The 25,579-nt window shown below is 38.6% G+C and overlaps 1 protein-coding gene and 1 pseudogene across 1 annotated transcript in view; one reads left to right on the top strand and one right to left on the bottom strand.

Moving 5' to 3' along the window:
- The window catches only part of CMYA5 (cardiomyopathy associated 5), a 146,153-nt gene that overhangs the window by 99,315 nt on the left and 21,259 nt on the right, over nt 1-25,579 (bottom strand). The window lies entirely within an intron of this gene.
- Nucleotides 18,742-19,511, top strand: LOC136333939 (coiled-coil-helix-coiled-coil-helix domain-containing protein 2 pseudogene; annotated as a pseudogene).

Genomic DNA, 25,579 nt, shown 5'->3' with positions numbered 1-25,579 from the left:
GTGAGATCAGACTTTGGGTGATGGGTATGCAACATAATTGATCGACAAGATAACCTGGACATGTTTTCTTTGAACATATGTACCCTGATTTATTGATGTCACCCTAGTAAAACTAATAAAAAAAAATCAAGACAATTTTACACACACACCCCCGAAAAAAGGTGACATCAACAGCAATACTATAATAGTAGGGGATTTCAATACCCCACTAACATAAATGGATAGATCCTCAAAAAAGAAAATTAATAAAGAAACAGCAGCCTTAAAGGACACACTAGATCAACTAGATTTAATATATATCTTCAGAACCTTTCACCCTAAAGCAGCAGAACATACATTCTTTTCAAGTGCTCATGGCACATTCTCTAGGATAGATCACATGTTAGTACACAAAACGAGTCTCAAAAAATTTAAGAGAACCCTGGCCAGTTGGCTCAATGGTAGAGCGTCAGCCTGGCGTGCAGGAGTCCTGGGTTCGATTCCCGGCCAGGGCACACAGCAGAAGCACCCATCTGCTTCTCCACCCCTCCCCCTCTCCTTTCTCTCTGTCTCTCTCTTTCCCTCCCGCAGCCAAAGCTCCATTGGAGCAAAGTTGGCCCAGGCGCTGAGAATACCTCCATGGCCTCTGCCTCAGGCACTAGAATGGCCCTGGTTGCAACAGAGCAACACCCCAGATGGGCAGAGCATCACCCCCTGGTGGGCGTGCTGGGTGGACCCCGGTCGGGCACATGTGGGAGTCTGTCTGACTGTCCCGATTTCCAACTTCAGAAAAATACAAAAAAAAAATTTAAGAAGATTGAAATTATATCAAGCATCTTCTTGGATCACAATAGCATGAAACTAGAAATCCACTACAATAAAAAAAACTGAAAAACATTCAAACACATAGAAACTAAAGAGCATGTTATTAAATATAGAATGTGTTAACAATGAGATCAAGGAAAAAATTAAAAATTTTCTTGAAACAAATGAAAACGAAATACAACTCAAAATTTACGGGACAAAGCAAAAGCAGTACTGAGAGGGAAGTTCATAGCACTACAGGCATACTTTAAAAAAGCAAGAAAAAGTTCAAATAAACAACTTAACTCTGCATCAAAAAGACCTAGAAAAAGAACAGCAAGTAAAGCCCAGAGCTAGTAGAAGGAAGGAAATAATAAAGATCAGAGCAGAAATAAATGACATAGAGGCTAAAAAAACAATACAGATGATCAATAAAACCAAGAGCTGGTTCTTTAAAAAGGTAAACAAGATTGAAGAACCTTTAACCAGACTCACCAAGAAAAAATGAGAGAGTATAAAATAAACAAAATTAGAAACATAGAGTGGAGAAGTAACATCTGACACAGCAGAAATACAAAGGATTGTAAGAAAATACTATAAAAAACTGTATGCCAAAAATTTAGACAACCTAGGCAAATTCCTTGAAACGTATAATCTTTCAATAATCAATCTGGAAGAATCAGAGAACCTAAACTGACCTATTACAACAAATGAGATTGAAACGATTATCAAAAAACTCCCAATAAACAAAAGTTCTGGGCCAGATAGCTTCACAGGTGAATTATACCAAATATTCAAAGTTGAATTAACTCCTATCATTCTCAAGCTATTTTTTAAAAATTCAAGAGCAGGGAAGACGTCAAGCTCCTTCTATGAGGCAAGCATAATCCTCATTCCAAAACCAGGAAAAGACACTACAAAGAAAGAAAACTATAGGCCAATTTAGATGCTAAAATTTTCAACAAAATATTAGCAAACCGGATCCAGCAATGCATGAAAAAAATCATGCATCATGATCAATTGGGATTTATTCTGGGCAAGCAAGGCTGGTACAATATTCACAAATCAATCAATGTGATTCATCACATAAACAAAAGGAAGGAGATAAATCACATGATAATATAAATAGATGCAGAAAAAAGCATTTGATAACATCCAGCACCCATTTATGTACAAAAATCTCAGCAAAGTGGAAATACAAAGAACATATGCCAACATGATAAAGGCCATCTATGAGAAACCCACAGCCAACATCATAATAAATGAGCAAAAATTAAAAGCAATCCCATAAGATCCAGAACAAGGCAGGGGTACCCACTTTCACCACTCTTATTCAATATAGTTCTGGATGTCCTAGCCACAGCAATCAGACAAGAAGAAAAAATAAAAGGCATCCAAATTGGAAAAGAAGAAGTAAAGCTATAATTATTTGCTGATGATATGATACTGTACCTAGAAAACACTAAGGTATCAGTCAGAAAACTACTGGACCTGATAAATGATTTCAGCAAGGTGGCAGATATAAAATTAATATTCAGAAATCAGAGGCATTTTTATTCATCAACAATGAACTGTTAGAGAAATTAAGAAAACAATCCCCTTCACCATTGCAATAAATAAATAAATAAATAAATAAATAAATAAATAAATAAATAAAATACCTAGTTGTGAATTTAACCAAGGAGATTAAAGACTTAGACTCAGAAATTTCTAAAACATTGATAAAAAAAATCAAGGAATCTACAAACAAGTGTAAGCATATACTGTGTTCATGGATAGAAAGAATAAACATCATTAAAATGTTTATATTACCCAAAGCAATGTATAAATTCAGTGCAATTTCTATTAAAATACCAATGACATACTTCAAAGATATAGACCACATATTCCAAAAATTTATATGGAACCAAAAGAGAACACGAATAGCCTCAACAATCTTAAAAAAGAAGAATAAACTGGGAGGTATCACACTTCCTGATATCAAGTTATACTACAAGGCCATTGTACTCAAAACAGCCTGGTACTGGCGTAAGAACAGGCATATAGATCAATGGAACAGAACAGAGAACCCAGAAATAAACCCACACCTTTATGGACAACTGATATTTAACAAAGAAGATAAGAGCATATACAATGGAGTAAAGACAGTCTCTTCAAAAAAAATAGAACTAGGCCACCAACTTACACCATTCAAAAAAGTAAACTCAAAATGGATAAAAGACGTAAATGTAATTCGTGAAATCATAAGCATCTTAGAAGAAAACATAGACAGTAAGCTCTCCGACATCACTTGCAGCAATATGTTTACTGACTTATCTCCACAGGCAAGTGAAATAAAGGAAGGATGAACAAATGGAACTAGATCAAACTAAAAAGCTTTTGCACAGCCAAAGACAACAAGAACAGAATAAAAAGACAAACTACACAATGGGAAAACATATTTGACAATACGTCTGATAAGGGGTTAATAACCAAATTTATAAAGAACTTGTAAATCTCAACACCAGAAAGACAAACAATCCAATCAAAAAATGGGCAAAAGAAATGAATAGTCACTTCTCCAAAGAGGACATACAGATGGCCAATAGGCAGATGAATGAATGTTCAACATCACTAATCATTAGAGAAATGCAAATTAAAACCACAATGAGATATTTCCTCACACCAGTCAAAATGGCGCTCATCAACAAAACAACACATAACAAGTGCTGGCAAGGATGTGGAGAAAAGGGAACCCTCCTGCATTGCTGGTGAGAATGCAGACTGGTGCAGTCACTGTGGAAAACAGTATGGAGATTCCTCAAAAAATTAAAAATGAAACTGCCTTTTGACCCAACTATCCCAGTTTTAGGAATATATCCTCAGAATACCAAATCACTGATCCAAGAGAAGAAATGCACCCCCATGTTTATTGCAGCATAGTTTACAATAGCCAAGATCTGGAAACAACCCCAGTGTCTCTCAGTGGATGACTGGATTAAAAAGCTATGCTCAAATAAACAACTTAACCCTGCATCTAAAAGAACTAGAAAAAGAACAGCAAGTAAAGCCCAAACATAGTAGAAGGAAGAAAATAATAAAAATCAGAGCAGAAATAAATGACATAGAGGCTAAAAAAAACAATACAGAGGATCAATGAAACTAGGAGCTGGTTCTTTGAAAAGGTAAACAAGATAGATGAACCTTTAACTAGACTCACCAAGAAAAAGAGAGAGAGGACTCAAATAAATAAAATTAGAAATGAGAGAGGAGAAATAACAACTGACACAACAGAAATACAAAATATTGTAAGAAAATACTAAGAAGAACTGTATGCCAAAAACTAGACAATCTAGATGAAATGGACAAATTCCTTGAAATATACAATCTTCCAAAGATCAATCTGGAAGAATCGGAAAACCTAAACAGACCGATTACACCAAATGAGATAAAAACAGTTATCAAAAAACTCCCAACAAAGAAAAGTCCTGGGCCAGATGGCTTCACAAGTGAATTCTACCAAATATTCAAAGAAGAACTAACTCCTATCCTTCTCAAGCTATTTCAAAAAATTCAAGAGGAAGGAAGACTTCCAAGCTCCTTTTATGAGGCAAACATAATACTAATTCTAAAACCAGGCAAAGACAACACAAAGAAGGAAAATTATAAGCCAATGTCCCTGATGAATGTAGATGCTAAAATCCTCAACAAAATATTAGCAAACCGGATCCAATAATATATGGAAAAAATCATACACCATGATCGAGTGGATTTATTCTTGAGAGGCAAGGCTGGTACAATATTCGCAAATCAATCAATGTGATTCATCACATAAACAAAAGGAAGGAGAAAAACCACATGATAATTTCAATAAATAAAGAAAAAGCATTTGATAAAATCCAGCAGCCATTCACGATCAAAACTCTCAACAAAATGGGAATACAGGGAACATACCTCAACATGATAAAAGCCATCTATGAGAAACCCACAGCCAACATTATACTCAATGGGCAAAAATTAAAAGCAATACCCTTAAGATCAGGAACAAGACAGGGGTGCCCCCTTTCACCACTCTTATTCAACATAGTTCTGGAAGTCCTAGCCACAGCAATCAGACAAGAAGAAGAAATAAAAGGCATTCAAGTTGGAAAAGAGGAAGTAAAACTATCATTATTTGCAGATGATATGATATTGTATATAGAAAACCCTAACATCTCAGTCAGAAAACTACTGGACCTGATAAATGAATTCAGCGAAGTGGCAGGATATAAAATTAATATTCAGAAATCAGAGGCATTTTTATACACAAGCATTGAACAGTCAGAAAAAGAAATTAAGGAAACAATCCCCTTCACTATTACAACCAAAAAAATAAAGTACCTAGGAGTACATTTAACCAAGAAGACTAAAGATTTGTACTCAAAATATTATAAAACATTGATAAAAGAAATCAAGGAAGATACAAACAAGTAGAAGCATATACTGTGTTCATGGTTAGGAAGAATAAACATCATTAAAATGTCTATATTACCCAAAGCAATTTATAAATTCAATGCAATACCAATTAAAATACCAATGACATACTTTAAAGATATAGATCACATATTCCAAAATTTATATGGAACCAAAAGAGAACATGAATAGCCTCAGCAATCTTGAAAAGGAAGAATAAAGGGGGAGGCATCACACTTCCGGATATCAAGTTATATTTTAAGGCCATTGTACTCAAAACAGCCTGGTACTGGCATAATAACAGGCATATAGATCAATGGAACAGAATGGAGAACCCTGAAATAAACCCACAGCGACAATGGATATTTGACAAAGGAGGTAAGGGCGTACAATGGAGTAAAGACAGCCTCCTTAACAAATGGTGTTGGGAAAATTGGACAGCTACCTGCACAAAAATGAAACTAGACCACCAACTTACACCATTCACAAAAATAAACTCAAAATGGATAAAAGACTTAAATGTGAGGCATGAAACCATAAGCATCTTAGAAGAAAACATAGGCAGTAAGCTCTCTGACATCTCTCGCAGCGATATATTTGTTGATTTATCTCCACGGGCAAGTGAAATAAAAGACAGGATAAATAAATGGGACTATATCAAACTAAAAAGCTTTTGCACAGCCAAAGACAATAAAAACAGAATAAAAAGACACACTACACAATGGGAGAACATATTTGACAGTATGTCTGATAAGGGGTTAATAACCAAAATTTATAAAGAACTTGTAAATCTCAACACCAGAAAGACAAACAATCCAATCAAAAATGGGCAAAAGAAATAAATAGTCACTTCTCCAAAGAGGACATACAGATGGCCAATAGGCATATGAAAAAATGCTCAACATCACTAATCATTAGAGAAATGCATATTAAAACCACAATGAGATATCTCCTCACACCAGTCAGAATGGCGCTCATCAACAAAACAACACAGAATAAGTGCTGGCGAGGATGTGGACAAAAGGGAACCCTCCTGTACTGCTGGTGAGAATGCAGACTGGTGCAGCCTTTGTGGAAAACAGTATGGAGATTCCTCAAAAAATTGAAAATCGAACTGCCTTTTGACCCAGCTATCCCACTTTTAGGAATACACCCCAAGAACACCACAGAACTGTTCCAGAAGGAGAAATGCACCCCCATGTTTATGGCAGCATTGTTCACAACAGCGAAGATCTGGAAACAGCCCAAGTGTCCGTCAGAGGACGAGTGGATTAAAAAGCTTTGGTACATATATACTATGAAATACTACTCAGCCATAAGAAATGATGACATCAGATCATTTACAATAACATGAATGGACCTTGATAACATTATACGAAGTGAAATAAGTAAATCAGAAAAAACTAAGAACTACATGACTCCATACATAGATGGGACATAAAAATGAGACTCAGAGACATGGACAAGAATGTGATGGTAACAGGGGGTAGGGTAGGGGGTGGGGAGGGGGTGAGGAAGGAGAGAGGGGGAGTGGGGGAGGGGAGGGGCACAAAGAAAACCAGATAGAAGGTGACAGAAGACAATTTGACTTTGGGTGAGGGGTATGCAACATAATCAAATGTCAAAACAATCTGGAGATGTTTTCTCGGAACATATGTACCCTGATTTATCAATGTCACTGCATTAAAATTAATAAAAATAAGATTAAAAAAAGCTATGTTACATATATACAATGAAATACTACATGGCCATGAAAAAGATGGAAATCTTACCTTTTGCTACAACATGGATGGACCTGGAAACTATTATGTCAAGCAGAGAAAGTAAAATATCATATGACCTCATTCATTTGAGGAATCTAACAAACAATGTGAATTGAGGAACTGAATAGAGACAGAGGTGGGATCAAAGGGACCAGAGGGAAAGCGGACAGAGGGAAAGGGGATGAGAGGATGGGATCAGAGAAGGGAAAGAGATTAGTGAAATTAGATATACATAACACAGGGTTATAGAGAGCAGGACAGCAAATCCTGGAGGGAAGGGGGAGGGCATTGGGGGAGGAGGGCAAGGGGGGTGTCGAGGGGAATATGGGGGTGGGGGGACATATATTTGGTGGGACGCTTGAATCTATATAAACACAATAAATTAAAATCAATAAAAATTTTAAAAAGATTTCCATAGACCTAAGAACTCTAGCACTAGTCTCTAGACTTTCAGTACCGGGAAATATGGTGAAAATAAAAACTATACCTCGGGTTCTCACAGAAAAAATATCTTTTCCAACAACCATTCTCAAATTTTTTGGTCTCAGAACCACTTTATGCTCTTAAATATTATTGAGGACTCAAAAAAGCTTAAACACTTCATTTTAAAATAAAGCAACTTATTATATGTCAACATTAATAATGTGTAAACAAAAGTCAAAAAACATTTAGTGAGAAAAGTGACATTATTTTGTGTGTGTGTGTGTGTGTGTGTGTGTGTGTGTGTGACAGAGACTGACAGAGAGAGGGACAGATAGGGCCAGACAGACAGGAAGGGAGAGAGATGAGACGCATCAGTTCTTCGTTGTGGCTCTTTAGTTGTTCATTGATTGTTTTCTCATATGTGCCTTGATGGGTGAGCTTCAGCTGAGCCAGTGACCCCTTGCTCAAGCCAGTGACCTTGGGCTCTAACCAGCGACCTTTGGGCTCAAGCCAGCGACCATGGGGTGATGTCTATGATCCCACTCTCAAGCCAGCAACCCCGCACTCAAGCTGATGAGACCATGCTCAAGCCAGATGAACCCAGACTCAAGCCAGCAACTTTGATTTTTCTAACCTGGGTCTTCTGCATCCCAGTCCGACGCTCTATCCATTGCACCACTGCCTGGTCAAGCATTTGATTTTTGCAAATATATTCAATGTTTGGCTTAACAAAAGAGAGATGAATTATCATATCCACTTCTGCATTCAAAATGCTGCTATGTTCTTTTAGTAGACGTATACAAAGAAAATCTAGCCCCACATAGATATGTAGTTGGGAAAGGGAGAAGCAATTTTTAAATTATTATAAATTATATTTCCTTATACCATACCAAAATATGACAAGTGGTAGTGTTTTAAAGATTAGTTGCCATGTGGAATCTTTAATAAAAAATCAATGAACTTTTAATACCCTATGGCCTCACAAGAAAATAAAAGTGGAAAATGCAAATATCTCAGTATTACAATGAAAATAGTTGTGGCCTTGAGGACACCCTGAAAGGGGACGACCCTTTGAGAACCACTGTTCTACAACTTCATATTTAATGGCTAGCATAACATTCTATCATAGGCTATAACACTTCACCCACTAGTTGTCAAATATTTAGATTGTTTCCAAGATTTTGTTATTATAAAAAATGCTATGACAATATCTTTATAAATACCTCTTTTGTTCACTTGCTTTCTTAGAATAACACCTTATAAAGTAGAATTTGAGGGTTAAAAACAAAGTTATTTTTTCAGGATTCTTATATATATATATATTGCCAATTTTTCTTCCAGAAAAGTTTATTAATTCGCCTTCCTATCAGTAGCCTGTATAAGAGCCTTCTGTTCTTACCCAAACTTATCAACACTAGGTACCACATAAGCCCTATTTTAAGAGTTACTTTTAGAAAATCAAAGTGTGACTGAACTTGCTGTTAAAGCTCACTCTCCTATATGACATATGATACTTGAAATTCACTGGAGTTCTCTACTCACAGAGTACTTCTCTGGTAATTCTACCAGTGTTTATTTACTGCTGGTTAGCATTATTACAGTGTGCTTCTACTTGACAGGTATTTTGTTGTTGTTGTTGATAAATTATTTTTTCAATTACAGTTGACATTCAATATTATATTAGATTCAAGTGTGCAGCATAGTGGTTAGACATTTATATAACTTATGAGGTGTTCCCTCTTACTCCACACCCCTTGATAAATATAGTACCCACCTGGCACCATACACAATATTATTGCCTATATTCCCTATGCTGTACTATTCATCTCCAGCAATAAGTTTCTTGAAATAGAAACCATGCCTCATTATCTTAGTATATACTACAGAGCAGCACATGGGGTAGAGGCAGTATGAGGTAATGGTGCACATAGCATTTTCCACTTCTGAGAGACCTACGTTTTCATCACATCTTCACCACTTACTAGCTGTGTGAGCTTGTGCAAATTACTTCCCCTTCCTTTCCTGAGTTTGGTCACCACCAGTTAACAGGTAGACTACTATCTACAGTACTTCATACTATAAAATGATATGTGTAAAATACTTTATCCAATGCTTAGCAAGTAGCAAATCTTCCATGTTTGTTCTCTCCTTTTCCTTTTCAATGTTGAATTAACATTGTGAAGTCCAAAGTTGGATGATCTCGAATCCACTTTGATTTACTAAAAAGGCTATACTGAATTAAGACAGAAGTTACCTCTTTAACTATGATTTCCTCTGGAAAGTGTAACAAAGCAAAATTGATAAGTTTTCTAATTATTCTTTCTTGCATCACTCAATAGGTACTCACTCTCAGTCAACATCTATGAGTGTGTCCTACATGTTCCAAAGAAAAATTACACAGTGTCACTAAACAAAACAGAAATATAAAATGAAACCCTTTCTAGTGCCAGACTGCCTCTGCTTTGATTGTGGTGATACCTAAATTCAGAGAAAAGCCATTCATCAAGTCATGCTGAGGGGGCTGTTCCAACTGTGCATCTCAGTGGCAGCTGGTTTACCATTCCTGGTCCTGTTCTGGTTCAAAGCTGACAATTGCAGGGGTCTCCAAACTTTTTACACAGGGGGCCAGTTCACTGTTCCTCAGACCATTGGAGGGCTGCCAAATACAGTGGTCCTCTTACTGACCACCAATGAAAGAGGTGCCCCTTCCAGAAGTGCAGTGGGTGCTGGATAAATGGCCTCAGGGAGCCGCAGTTTGGGGACACTTGTGTAGGGGTTTTGAAGACTGGTATATTTTAATGTGACCCTGCAATGTCTTCAAATACTAATGAAAAAGCTTTGACATTTTCTGACAACTCAACCAAGAAAATTAGAGAAAAGACACTAGTGAGATAGATGCAGTTTAGGTTGAAGTTCACTCCTGATTTTAACTCAAAATTAAAACAAAGCAGAGTCAAGGAGAGTTGTTTGTACACCTGGAAGTATACCCCCAATTAAGGGTGTGGAGAGAGTAGGGGTCATTAGGGAACAGCATTGCTAGAGACGGCAGGATGAACCCATGAAACTGCTCAAGTCAGCAGTCCTGGCAGGTTATACTGAAGAGAGGGAAAGGGAACTGACACTCATGCTCTACTCCAGTGGTAGTCAACCTGGTCCCTACCACCCACTAGTGGGCGTTCCAGCTTTCATGGTGGGCGGTAGCGGAGCAACCAAAGTATAAATAAAAAATAGATTTAACTATAGTAAGTTGCTTTATAAAGATTTATTCTGCCAAACTTAGCAAAAGTCCGACATAAAGTACTTGGTAAGTAATTATTATTATATGCTTCAACTTGGCTGTAACTCTGCTTTATAAATTTTATAAAGTAAAGTTACTTCCCTACTTTATAAATCACCATTACTGCCGAACCGGTGGGTGGTTAGAAAATTTTACTACTAACAGAGATACAAAAGTGGGAGGTAGGTATAAAAAGATTGACTACCCCTGCTCTGCTCTGCTCCAGGATCACATGATACCCTTGTCCATTCATGTTCTCATTCCTTTATAAAATTTTTTATTGATTGATTTTAGAGAGTGAGGAAGGGAGAGACAGAGAGAGAACATTGATCTGTTGTTCCACATAACTATGCATTCATTGGTTGACTCTTACATGTGCTCTGACCAGAGATCAAACCCAATATTGGCCTACAGAGATGATGTTCTTTTTTTTTTTTTTTTTTTTTTCATGAGTAATATTTTTTTTTCTTATTTAATTTATTGTGTTTAAATATATTTTAGTGTCACCCTAAATGCATCCCCCCTCCCCTGTGTTCCCCTCAACATGTCCCTGCTCCCTTCCCAACATCTCCCTCCCCACTTCCCTTCATTTGGGTTTCAGGTTTACAGAGATGATGTTCTAATCAGTTGAGCTACCCAGCCAGAGCTCGAAAGGTAGCTTTTTGTTCTGGATATCATCTCAGAGATCAAATTATGCCCTATAATTTAATAATTTTCAGAAAAGATAAAAACCAATATTCTATCACAAGATACTGCAAAGATCAAAATAAAATTGAATAGATCTCCAAAATGTTCCCACCTGTCCCCAAATCCTTCTTTTCTAAAACTAGCTAAATGTAATCCATGTCTCCATTTCCAAGTTACCAGAAAACAGAATTTGACATTATAGAAGTCTCATCTCTCCCTTGACCAGGGTCATAGTCACCCACCTTGTGAGTTGCAGCACGATGCTCAAAGGAAGAGTGACCTAGATACACAGACAAAAAGGATCAGAAGACAATTAACTTTCTGACAACAGCAAACAGATAATTAAGAGATTTCAATAGAGTTTAGGAACCCCACAGCAGAAATATCTAGTTGTATAAGACAGGTCATGTTGAGGCCTAAATTAAAGAACTGTTCATTTTATCATAAAATGAAAAATCAATGCTAGAATAAGCAGTGATAGTCAGATTTAGCTGATAATTAATGGGAAAAGGTACTTCAACCTAATATATGGTTGTATTAGGTCATTGTTTTGTGTTGTATTTTCAATTAAATTCCTTATGGAACTATAAACTAGTTGATTTCCATTGTTTAAATAAAGTGTTGAGCCTGGCCTGTGGTGGTGCAGTGGATAAAGCATCGATCTGGAACACTGAGGTCACCAGTTTGAAACACTGGACTTGTCTGGTCAAGGCACATATGGGAGTTGATGCTTCCTGCTCCTCTCCGCCTTTTCTCTTTCTCTCTCCTCTCTAAAATGAATAAATAAAAGAAAAAAAAATAAAGTGTTGTATAGCTACAGAAAAGCAAAGTCTCCTGATTATTTGTTCAGTGTTCTGAGGACCAGGTAATGACGCCTGGGTAAGTCCAGTGCCCCATGCTGTTCTAGTAGACATTTGACATCCTTTGGACAGTCCAGCACCTGATCTCTCCCTGTTAGGTGAGTTCCCTACCTGGTAGGTCCTGCAAGAAGCCGAGCTGACAACGTCAGGTACTCTCCCAGTGATGACCTCACTCCCATTCTAGACTGGCCTGTAAGCTACTGATGAAAGAAATAGAAGGCGGAGCTCCTCATTCTCTCTGGCCATAGCAGAGGTTGCCATGATTGCAATACAGAGCTCCTGGTATGCAAGTGGCAACAGTTCTAATTGTTGACATGGCAACCATTTTCTCACCAGAGGACTATGATTTTAAAAACAGCTTTATTGAGATATAATTCACATGCCATACAATCTACCCATTTAAAGAGTACAAAATTAGCTTTTAGTATATTCACAGAGTTGTGCAACTATCATCTCCACAATCAAATTTAGAACATTTTAATTATCCCCCAAATAAACACCAGATCGCTTATATATCATCCTCTAATCTTTTCCCATCTCCTTCTCAACTCTAGCAACCACTAATATACTTTCTGTCTCTACAGATTAGTCTATTCTGGACATTTCATACAAATGGAAATATACAATGCGTGCTCCTTTGTGTCTGTCTTCTTTTACTGTTTTCAAGGTTCATCCATATTCATGAGTCATACATACTTTATTCCTTTTTATGGCTAAATAATATTCCATTGTATAAACATACCATATTTTTCTCTACCCATTCATTAGTTGGTGGACATGTCAATTGCTTACACTTTTTGGCTATTATGAACAATAATCCTATGAACATTTGTGTATATAAGTTTTGGGGGTTTTTTTTGTATTTTTCTGAAGTTGGAAACGGAGAGACAGTCAGACAGACTCCCACGTGCACCCAACCGGGATCCATCCGGCATGCTCACCAGGGAGCGACACTCTGCTTATCTGGGGCGCTGCTCTATTTCAACCAGAGCCATTCTAGCGCCTGAGGCAGAGGCCATGGAGCCATCCCCAGCACCCGGGCCATCCTTGGCTCCAACGCAGCCTCAGCTGCGGGAGGGGAAGAGAGAGACAGAGAGGAAGGAGAGGGGGAGGGGTGGAGAAGCAGATGGGCACTTCTCCTGTGTGCCCTGGCCAGGAATCGAACCCGGGACTCCTACACGCCAGGCCGACACTCTACCACTGAGCCAACTGGCCAGGGTTTGTGTGTATATAAGTTTTTATGTGGACACGTGTTCCTTTTCATGGGTATATATTTATAAGTGGAATTGCTATGTCACAGAGTAACTCTATGTTTAACTGTTTGGGGTACTATTGGTGTTTTCCAAAGCAGTTGCACCATTTTAAATTCTCATCAGCAGTGTATTATGATTTTTCCACATCCTCACAAGCATATATTATTAATTGCCTTTTTTATTATAGTCACCCTAGAGGTGTGAAGTGATATTTTATTGTGCTTTTGATATGTATGGCCCTGACAGCTAATGGTGCTGAGCATCTTTTCATGTGCACATTGGACATTTGCATATCTTCTTTGGAGAACTCTCTATTCAAATTATTTTTAACCCTAAAATAACCCTATTTTAATTAAGAGACTTGTTAGAAATAAGAGCTTGGTCCGACATCAGAAAATTGGTGAATAAATGTGTCCTTCTGTTTCAAGTTAAAATAAAATGCTTAAATAATTAAAAATAATAATAAAATAAAATAACCCTATTTTTAAACTGGGTTATTTGTCTTTTTAGAATTGAGTTGCATAGCTCACCAGACTATTTTTGATGCATGATTTTAAGGGTTGTTCTTGGCTAGCAAAGCCTACTTTTCCACACTTCATAGTTTTGATGCATGATTTTAAGGGTTGTTCTTGGCTAGCAAAGCCTACTCTTCCACACTTCACATGATTTTATGAGTTACCAATATCCTTTGAATAAAGTCATTTTCTGCTTATGTCAGTCATAGTTAGTTTCTATTGCAATTTGAAACCCTGACTGACAGAGTCTGGAATGGAAGGCAGCCCCCTTCATCTAGAGAAAATCACTTACATAAGGCTTTACTGGAAAATGGAAACCTGTTCAGTGGCAGCATTGAGTTTCTGAATTCATGATTCTAAATTCTTAAATTATGCAAACTCAATCCAAGGGAATTTATGGGATTGACAAGTGTAAACTTTGTAAGGTTGAGCAGCAAGGAGGGACTGGAGCAGAGAGAAATAGAAAACTAGGAAGTGGTTGCCATTTCTTGTTATTTTCCCCTAAGATAAATTGGGCCATTGACTTGTAAGTTATTTAGATAATAAGGCTGTATTTTCTGATGCCGGCAGTCCTCTCTCTGCCGGGGTCCTGCAATCATAGAGGTTGTATAACCCTGCATCTCCCTGCCAACCAAGTGTCTAGGCTGGTATCTAGGGCCTCCACAGGACTTTCTTCTAAAGGGTCATGTAAATGAAGTAGGAGTCCTAATTCTATCAGCTGATTTAACCACACATTTGGTTATTATGCTATTTTAGTTCATATATCAACATTGTCAACTTTGAGTCTTTCCCAGAATTGATAGTGATCGGAGGCCAGAGGTTTGGAGAAAGTTGTTTTCCGGTTTCCTGGGTAATACCTTTGGCTTGCTGCTCTGAGCAGGACAGACCGAGAACATTAGTGGTGCCGACTGCCTTTGGTTCCCCCACTCCTTTCTAAGCACCTACTTTCCCCTCTGATGCCTTCTTCTTCCAGGAGAGTATCTTAGATCCTGCACTTAAAGGGATTAGTCTGCAAAGCAATTCAATCTAAAACAGACCCTTATAGGTTCAAACAGTGTATAAGGCAGTTAGGCATGAGCAGAGTAGGAACATAGGCCAGGTGTGGAACGTCACCAGGGTTAAAAGCCTTGGATGCCTAGAAATGAACAATTGTAAGTTGGTCCTCACCTCCAGGGTCACCTCTCACCATCTAGCATATTGCAGGTCATTCAGTTTGGACACCATGACCTTTCTCATCACTGGTCATGTAGTTTGGACTCTCCCCCAACATTTCCTTCCCTGGCATGTCGATAGTCTTGTGGTGACTCCCTTAGAAAAGGAACAAGGGGTCTGGAGAATAGCCTCCTATGATTCTCACACAAGCCCTTGCTAAAAACCCCTTAAACCCTCAAGACAATGAGGTTCTGATGCACATCAAATAATCTTAGAAACAAATCCTCAGGTCTATTGACAACAGAGACAGAGTTTTGGTCAAACTAGAGATAATATCTAGGCCTCAGTAGTGTTTGAGCCCCAGGCCCAGAAAAGCATCAAGACCAGGCAGGGTGACACCTGGCTGACATCAGGACTAGCTGTGATGACTAATGACCCCCTGCCCTAGTGCCAACCAATCAATAGAAACCATGACCCTGGAAGGACACACCTGGACAGCCGATGAATATTCCACTGAGATCCTCCCCTCTGACCTCCCCTATGACCCCCACCTTTAGAGAGGTCATAAAAACTCTTAGGACAGCAGAGCCAGTGCATTCTCTTTCTCTCTCTCTCTCCCTCTCTCTCTCTCTCTTTCTTGTTGCCACATCTTCTTCCCTTAGACATGTCCAGTGATGGGATTCAGTCAGTTTGCACCAATTCATCAGAACTGATACCTAACTTTTTGTTGAGTTCAGCAAACAGGTTGTAAAATGGCACTGGTGATCAGGGTTCTCTCTAAGGTAGGCACCTGGGCAGCTGCCCAAAGTGGAAATCAGAAATTTACATTTCTTACTTTTTTTTAGCATTCATCTGTGGTATGGCATATTCTAAGGCCTGTAGTAATGTTCATTCTGTCCATAGATGAAAAAAATTGCAAGTGAGGATGTCAATCAAAAAACAACATGGGGGAGATGACGTCAGAGTAATGGCGGGGTAGGAAGCGATACCGATAAATCTACCCCAAAACTCAACAAGATCTTCAACCAGAAACAGAAAAACCTATCCTTGGAGCCTCCAGATGTTTCGCAATACACCCGAAGGTATGATCGAGCGAAAAATTGGCTAAATATATAACCAAACCGCAAAGGAAATAGGGAGTAAGAAATGCTCCGCCTTCCTCACTAACCTAAACAGGGTGGCTTTCACTGGAAACTGAGAATATAGAAAGTAAGCGGGCAAAGGGGGTGAATAGATCCAGGCTGCGGCACAAACGGCCGAACCAGGCTGTGGCACGGGGATCCAAGCCAAGGAAAAACTGTTCCTGTGACAACCTGGGCAATACAGCTAACACTCGCGCCAAACCCAGACAAAGAAAGACAAGCGGGGCAGCCATTTTACCCGATCTCCTGGTTGGCGCGCGCAGATAGTGGGTGAGAGATTCCCTGGGAGTGTGCGCCTGTGTTGTCCCACAGAGAGGCAGAGTCAGAGGCATTTGTGTGGGCCGAAAGTGGAATCTCAGGGCTGCCCCAGCACCCTGGGGGAGCCACGCACAGGGAGGGAGCGAGAACTAATTCCAACACTGGAACTTTTCCGTGTGGAAGGGGGTTTCACTCAGAGGGTGAGGCCACTGGTCTGATATCCTGGTCTGCGCATGCAGATAGTGAGCAAAAGATTCCTCCGAGTGCCTCGGCAGTGCCTGTCCATGTTATCCCACAGAGGGGCAGAGTCAGGGGCCTTTGTGTGGGCCAAAAAGCAGAATCTCGGGCCGCCCCAGTGCCCTGAGGGAGCCACGCACGGGAAGGGAGCAAGAACTAATTCCAACACACACTGGAACTTGTCTGTGCGGGAGGGGTTTCACTCAGAGGGTAAGGCAGCTAGTCTGATATCCTGGTCGGTGCGCATGGAGAGTGGTCAACAGACTCCTCCCAGCACCTCAGGAGTGGGAGCCCGTGTTATCCCACAGAGGGGCAGAGTCAGGGGCCTTTGTGTGGGACGAAAGCAGAATCTCAGGCTGCCCAAGCACCTTGAAAAAGCCGCACACGGGGACGGAGCGAGAGCCAATTCCAACGCTGGAACTTTTCAGTGTGGGCAGGGGGTTTCACTCAGTGGGCGAGACTTCCGGCCTGACATCCTGGTCTGCGCGCACAGATAGTGAGCGAGAGTTTACTCCAAACGCCCCGGGAGTGGGTGCCCGCCCGTGTTACCAGACAGAGTGGCAGAGCCAGAGGTCTTTGAGTGGGGGGAAGCCCCGCCTGATTATGCTAGCAGCTCTGACTGACTGAGCCTTACCCAGAGCCCTGTGCTGAGTGGGAATAGAGTGGGGAGTTGACAGCTCTTTGAGCCTCTTACTATCCAGGCAGAGGCAGCAGCAACCCCATAGCTGGATTATCAGGCTACTAATTGAGGAAGGAAAGACTAGGAGAGAGGCTCCAGGAACACAGACTCTCTCACTGTCAGAGCCTATAAATGCTAATGAGCCCTCGACTGCCAACGAGACTGAAGCACAATACATGACATCGCCATAGAGACTTATCAACTGCAAACCTCTACCTGAGCGTGCCAAAGGGGCAGAACCCGGGGTACAGAGTCACTGACCAGGAAGAGGGAGAGAAAAGAAAAAGCAAGAAGATAACCTCTCAAAATCAAGAATAATCCGCAGACTTTATAACTTATCCCATTTTATTATATTTGTTCGTTTGTTTCTCTTATCTTCATCCTTGATTTTTTTTTCTTCCTCCAATTTTGTCGTTTAACTTTCTACCAGTCTTACTCTCTCCTCTCCTTGAACTACACTACCCATAAGTGTTACATCTCCCATTATCTTTTCCTTCCTCTTCCTCTCTCTCTATGAGGGTTGCACTCCAAAACCCTTAACGCTCTCTCTCTCTCTCTCTCCTCTTTTTTCTTTTTTCTTCTTTTAGTGGTTCCCTCTTTTTTTTCTCTCTCTCTCTCTCTCTCTTTCTTTTCTCCCTCTATATTAGTTTCTTCCTTTCTCCTTTACGTCTCCTCTCATTCAAACCTAAATAACGACAAAATTATCTTATCTGGGACTCAAACTTATGTTTGTGGTAATTTGGGGGGATTTTACCTCACTTGTTTAACTCACTAGCAGTGCTCCCATCCCTGGCTCTCCATTTTATCAACCTCTTGTTCCACTAAATACAATAGTAATTTTGTAATCTGTCCCCCCATTGTCCTGTTTCCCTCTTATTCCTCTCATCATAACTCTTAGTCAACCAACACCTAAACGCAAATCATTTTATTCTTGATCTAAATTTTTTCATTATTTGCTTTTTGTGGGTCCATACCCCCCCTTTTTTATTTTATTTTATTTTTTTTTCTTGCTCCTTTATTACTTTTCCCCAATTCAGGCCCTCCATTACAGGCATTGTTTGTTCTATTAAATACAATATAATGCACAGTTCACCACAAGATTTTCTCAAGAAAGAGGGGAGAGGAGAGGAGAGGAAAAAAGGAGGGGGGAATAATTTCCTTTTTTTAATTTTTATTTTATTTTATTTTTCTTTATTTCATTATTAATTTTAAAAAAACACAACTTTTTTCAATTTTTTATTTTTTTAACTTTTTATTCTTTATTAAATCTCATTAATATAGACACCAAACCGTCGGGCAGTTAGGATGCCGCGTGGAAGCCGAAGCCGCACGTCCCGCGTGGCCCCTCCGGCCAGCCGGGCACCTCAGATGAGAGCTGCACCCAGGCCAGCACCAGCAGTTCAGATACCAGCCCCTGCTCCACCGTCTGCTGTTGGCTCGCCTGCTCCCCGGCAGCCAGGTCTGATGGCCCAGATGGCAACCACTGCAGCTGGCGTGGCTATGGGCTCTGCTGTTGGCCACACAATAGGTCATGCCATCACTGGGGGCTTCAGTGGAGGAAGTAATGCTGAGCCCGCAAGGCCTGACATCACTTACCAGGAGCCCCAGGGAACTCAGCCGGCATATCAGGAGCAGCAGCAGCAGTTTGGCCCATGCCACTATGAGATGAAGCAGTTTTTGGAGTGTGCCCAGAACCAGGGTGACCTTAAGCTTTGTGAGGGTTTCAGTGAGGTGCTGAAACAGTGCAGATTTGCAAATGGATTAGCCTAATTAAGAAGTTCAGATTGAAGAAACGGAAAATCATCTCTCATGACCAAGTTAATTTAGTATAAAAATATAATTGATAGTGAAAGTATAAAACTACCAGTTAAACCTCTCTTCTATCATTAATAGTTTCCTTGACTCAGAATTGCAATGGAAGAGGGCCTTCATTCTGTAGAAATTCATTGAGTTTGGGGCTGGGCAAATGTTTGGCCTCCTTAAACCAGCTTTTGTGATGTTACTGTTTGTGAATTAATTAGAATAAAGTGATTTTCTTCCAAAAAAAAAAATCTCATTAATACTATCAACAAAACCACCCTCAGATACCATTAAGGAAGAGAAAATCAAATATCATGGATACAAAAGAAAGAGGGGTAACACAGATAGATGAGAGAAAATCTTTGGAGAAAATATTTAATATATTGGAAACCTTGGAGCTAAATGACACAGAATTCAAGATAGAAATCCTAAAAATTCTCAGAGATATACAAGAAAACACAGAAAGGCAATTTAGAGAGCTCAGAAAACAACTCAATGAACACAAAGAATATATTTCCAAGGAAATTGAAACTATAAAAACAAATCAAACAGAGATGAAAAACTCAATTCACGAGCTGAAAAACGAGGTAACAAGCTTAGCTAATAGAACAGGTCAGATAGAAGAGAGGATTAGTGAAATAGAAGACAAGCAACTTGAGGCACAACAGAGAGAAGAAAGAGACTCAAAAATTTAAAAAAATGAGATAGCCCTACAAGAATTATCTGACTCCATCAGAAAGAATAACATAAGAATAATAGGTATATCAGAGGGAGAAGAGAGAGAAAATGGAATGGAGAACATACCCAAACAAATAATAGATGAGAACTTCCCAAGCCTGTGGAAAGAATTAAAGCCTCAAATTCATGAAGCAAACAGAACTCCGAGTTTTCTTAACCCCAACAAACGTACTCCAACGCACATCATAATGAAATTGGCACAAACCAATGGCAAAGAAAAAATTCTCAAGGCAGCCAGGGAAAAGAAGAATACAACATATAAAGGAAGGCCCATTAGATTATCATCAGATTTCTCAGCAGAAACTCTACAAGCTAGAAGAGAGTGGACCCCAATATTTAAAGTCCTGAAAGAGAGGAACTTTCAGCCACGAATACTATACCCATTAAAGCTATCCTTCAAATATGGAGAAATAAAAACATTCACAGATACAGAAAAGATGAGGGGATTTATCATCAGAAAACCCCCCCTCTAGGAATTACTAAAGGGGTTCTCCAATCAGATACAAAGCACAAAAAAAAAAATAAAGCCACAAGTAAAAGCTCCAAGAAGAACACAATAAAACCAAATTTAAACTGTAACAACAACAAAAAGAAAGGGGGGGAGAGGATGGAGATTAACAGTAGTAAAGGACGATGGAGTGCAAAAGTACTCACAAAATAGTGCGCTACAATGAACAAGGTAGGAACCCTTTTCATTACTTAAAGGTAACCACCATTGAAAAAACCACCACAGAAGCACATGAGACAAAAAAGATAGCAACAGAGGAAAGATGTATGGAATACAACCAAATAAAAACAAAAGATAGAAAAACGAAAGAGAAGGATCAAACAAGACACAAAACTAACAGAAAGCAATCTATAAAATGGCAATAGGGAACTCACAAGTGTCAATAATTACACTAAATGTAAACGGATTAAACTCACCAATAAAAAGACACAGAGTAGCAGAATGGATTAAAAAAGAAAATCCAACTGTATGCTGCCAACAGGAAACTCATAGAAGTAACAAGGATAAAAACAAATTCAAAGTGAAAGGCTGGAAAACAATATTCCATGCAAATAACATCCAAAAAAAAGCAGGCGTAGCAATACTCATATCTGATAACGCGGACTACAAGACAACAAAAGCACTGAGACAAAAATGGCCATTTCATAATGGCTAAGGGGACACTGAATCAAGAAGACGTAACAATTCTTAATATATATGCACCAAACCAAGGAGCACCAAAATATATAAGACAGCTACTTATTGACCTTAAAACAAAAACTGACAAAAATACAATCATACTTAGAGACCTCAATACACCGCTGACAGCTCTAGATCGGTCATCCAAACAGAGAATCAACAAAGATATAGTGGCCTTAAACAAAACACTAGAGCACCTGGATATGATAGACATCTACAGGACATTTCATCCTAAAGTAACTGAGTATACATTTTTCTCCAGTGTACATGGATCATTCTCAAGAATTGACCATATGTTGGGCCACAAAAACAACATCAGCAAATTCAGAAAAATCAAAGTTGTACCAAGCATATTTTCTGATCATAAAGCCTTGAAACTAGAATTCAACTGCAAAAAAGAGGAAAAAAATCCCACAAAAATGTGGAAACTAAACAACATACTTTTAAAAAATGAATGGGTCAAAGAAGAAATAAGTGCAGAGATCAAAAGATATATACAGACTAATGAAAATGACAATACGACATATCAGAATCTATGGGATGCAGCAAAAGCAGTGATAAGAGGGAAGTTCATATCACTTCAGGCATATATGAACAAACAAGAGAAAGCCCAAGTGAATCACTTAACTTCACACCTTAAGGAACTAGAAAAAGAAGAACAAAGACAACCCAAAACCAGCCAAAGAAAGGAGATAATAAAAATCAGAGCAGAAATAAATGAAATAGAGAACAGTAAAACTATAGAAAAAATTAATAGAACAAAGAGCTGGTTCTTTGAAGAGATCAACATAATTGACAAACCCTTGGCAAGACTTACCAAGGAAAAAAGAGAAAGAACTCATATAAACAAAATCCAAAATGAAAGAGGAGAAATCAACACGGACATCGTAGATATACAAAGAATTGTTGTAGAATACTATGAAAAACTTTATACCACTAAATTCAACAACCTAGAAGAAATGGATAAATTCCTAGAACAATACAACCTTCCTAGACTGAGTCAAGAAGAAGCAGAAAGCCTAAACAGACCTATTAGTAGAGAAGAAATAGAAAAAACCATTAAAAACCTCCCCCAAAATAAAAGTCCAGGCCCTGACGGCTATACCAGCAAATTTTATCAAACATTCAAAGAAGACTTGGTCCCTATTCTACTCAAAGTCTTCCAAAAAATTAAAGAAGCAATACTTCCAAACACATTTTATGAGGTCAACATAACCCTCATACCAAAACCAGGCAAGAATGGCACAAAAAAAGAAAACTACAGACCAATATCTCTAATGAATACAGATGCTAAAATACTAAACAAAATACTAGCAAATCGAATACAACAACATATTAAAAAAATAATACATCATGATCAAGTGGGATTCATCCCAGAATCTCAAGGATAGTTCAACATACGTAAAACGGTTAACGTAATACACCATATCAACAAAACAAAGAACAAAAACCACATGATCTTATCAATAGACGCAGAAAAGGCTTTCGATAAAATACAACACAATTTTATGTTTAAGACTCTCAACAAAATGGGTATAGAAGGAAAATATCTCAACATGATAAAGGCCATATATGATAAACCATCAGCTAACATCATATTAAATGGCACTAAACTGAAGGCTTTCCCCCTTAAATCAGGAACAAGACAGGGTTGTCCACTCTCTCCACTCTTATTTAATGTGGTACTAGAGGTTCTAGCCAGAGCAATCAGACAAGACAAAGAAATAAAAGGCATCCATATCGGAAAAGAAGAAGTAAAGGTATCACTTTTTGCAGATGATATGATCTTATTCATCGAAAATCCCAAAGAATCCACAAAAAGACTACTAGAAACAATAAGCCAATACAGTAAGGTCACAGGATACAAAATTAACATACAGAAGTCAATAACATTTCTATATGCCAACAATGAAACAACTGAGAACGAACTCAAAAGAATAATCCCCTTCACGATTGCAACAAAAAAAATAAAATACTTAGGAATAAACATAACAAAGAATGTAAAGGACTTATATAATGAAAACTATAAACCATTGTTAAGAGAAATCGAAAAAGATATAATGAGATGGAAGAATATTCCTTGTTCTTGGTTAGGAAGAATAAATATAATCAAGATGGCCATATTACCCAAAGCAATATACAAATTTAATGCAATTCCCATCAAAATTCCAAGGACATTTTTTAAAGAAATAGAGCAAAAAATAATCAGATTTATATGGAACTATAAAAAACCCCGAATAGCCAAAGCAATCCTAAAGAAAAAGAATGAAGCTGGGGGCATTACAATACCTGAGTTCAAACTATATTATAGGGCCACGACAATCAAAACAGCATGGTATTGGCAGAAAAGTAGACACTCAGACCAATGGAACAGAATAGAAAGTCCAGAAATAAAACCACATATATATAGTCAAATAATTTTTGATAAAGGGGCCAAGAACATACAATGGAGAAAAGAAAGCCTCTTCAATAAATGGTGCTGGGAAAACTGGAAAGCCACATGCAGAAGAATGAAACTGGACTACAGTTTGTCCCCTTGTACTAAAATTAACTCAAAATGGATTAAAAATCTAAACATAAGACCTGAAACAATAAAGTACATAGAAGAAGACATAGGTACTCAACTCATGGACCTGGGTTTTAAAGAGCATTTTATGAATTTGACTCCTCTGGCAAGAGAAGTGAAGGCAAAAATTAATGAATGGGACTACATCAGACTAAGAAGTTTTTGCTCAGCAAGAGAAACTGATAACAAAATAAACAGAAAGCCAACTAAATGGGAAATGATATTTTCAAACAACAGCTCAGATAAGGCCTAATATCCAAAATATACAAAGAACTCATAAAACTCAACAACAAACAAACAAACAATCCAATAAAAAAAATTGGAAGAGGACATGAACAGATACTTCTCCCAGGAGGAAGTACAAATGGCCAACAGATATATGAAAAGATGCTCATCTTCTTTAATTATTAGAGAAATGCGAATCAAAACTGCAATGAGATACCACCTCACGCCTGTTAGATTAGCTATTATTAACAAGACAGGTAATAGCAAATGTTAGAGAGGCTGTGGAGAAAAAGGAACCCTCATACACTGTTGGTGGGAATATAAAGTAGTACAACCATTATGGAAGAAAGTATGGTGGTTCCTCAAAAAACTGAAAATAGAACTACCTTATGACCCAGCAATCCCTTTACTGGGTATATACCCCAAAAACTCAGAAACATTGATACGTAAAGACACATGCAGCCCCATGTTCATTGCAGCATTGTTCACAGTGGCCAGGACATGGAAACAACCAAAAAGCCCGTCAATAGATGACTGGATAAAGAAGATGTAGCACATATGCACTATGGAATACTACTCAGCCATAAGAAATGATGACATCGGATCATTTACAGCAAAATGGTTGGATCTTGATAACATTATACGAAGTGAAATAAGTAAATCAGAAAAAAACAGGAACTGCATTATTCCATACGTAGGTGGGACATAAAAGTGAAACTAAGAGACATTGATAAGAGTGTTGTGGTTATGGGGGAAAGGGAGAGGGAAAGGGGGAGGGGGAGGGGCACAAAGAAAACTAGATAGAAGGTGACAGAGGACAATCTGACTTTGGGTGATAGGTATGCAACATAATTGAAAGACAAGATAACCTGGACTTGTTGATCTTTGAATATATGTATCCTGATTTATTGATGTTGCCCCATTAAAAAAATAAAATTATTAAAAAAAAAACATGGAAATGTCTTAAATACAGTTTTATTGTTTTCTTGTCAGTATTATTTAATATTTTTTCATTAATATTTTAAAATGTTTCCTTATAACAGTTTAGTTTTGTGTATCTTTTATTGTTCTTATTGAAGTATTAATACCTGAAATAATAAACTACTTTTAAGTATGTGAGGTTGGTTGGCAATGGGGAAGGTCATGTGAGGAACCAGGCCCGGGAACTTTGGCTGGAACCGCCCACACCCATGCACGACAAAAGAAATTTCCCAAGAGCTCTTTGAAAAAGAACAGCTATCTGTCAGCCAATGAAATCTTGCCATGTCATATCAGCCCGACCACCCTACTGATGCTATAAATTACCCCCAAACAGGGGAGACGGTGCGACTTCTCTGGCCCCCGTCTCGCAAACCAGAGAACTTCATTTGAGAAGCACTCTACTAAATAAAGCTTTTGCTATTCCACATTTTGTGGCTACACCCTTCTTTCTTCCTCAGTGGGAAAATACCTTACATTTGATACTGAAACCCAGGAGGAGTTTGAACCCGCTGGGACTGCTCCTCTCCCCTTCCTTTCCGAGTAAGAACCAGGATCTCCAACCTCCCACCCACTTCGGCACATGGTGCAGTAAGTCCCCTGCCTCCAGCCTCCCCTCAGTTCTT

This window comes from Saccopteryx bilineata, chromosome 4, assembly GCF_036850765.1.
Source record: "Saccopteryx bilineata isolate mSacBil1 chromosome 4, mSacBil1_pri_phased_curated, whole genome shotgun sequence".
NCBI lineage: Eukaryota > Metazoa > Chordata > Mammalia > Chiroptera > Emballonuridae > Saccopteryx > Saccopteryx bilineata.
Note: the sequence above shows the minus strand (reverse complement) of the source record. Positions and strands in the feature narration are given on the sequence as shown.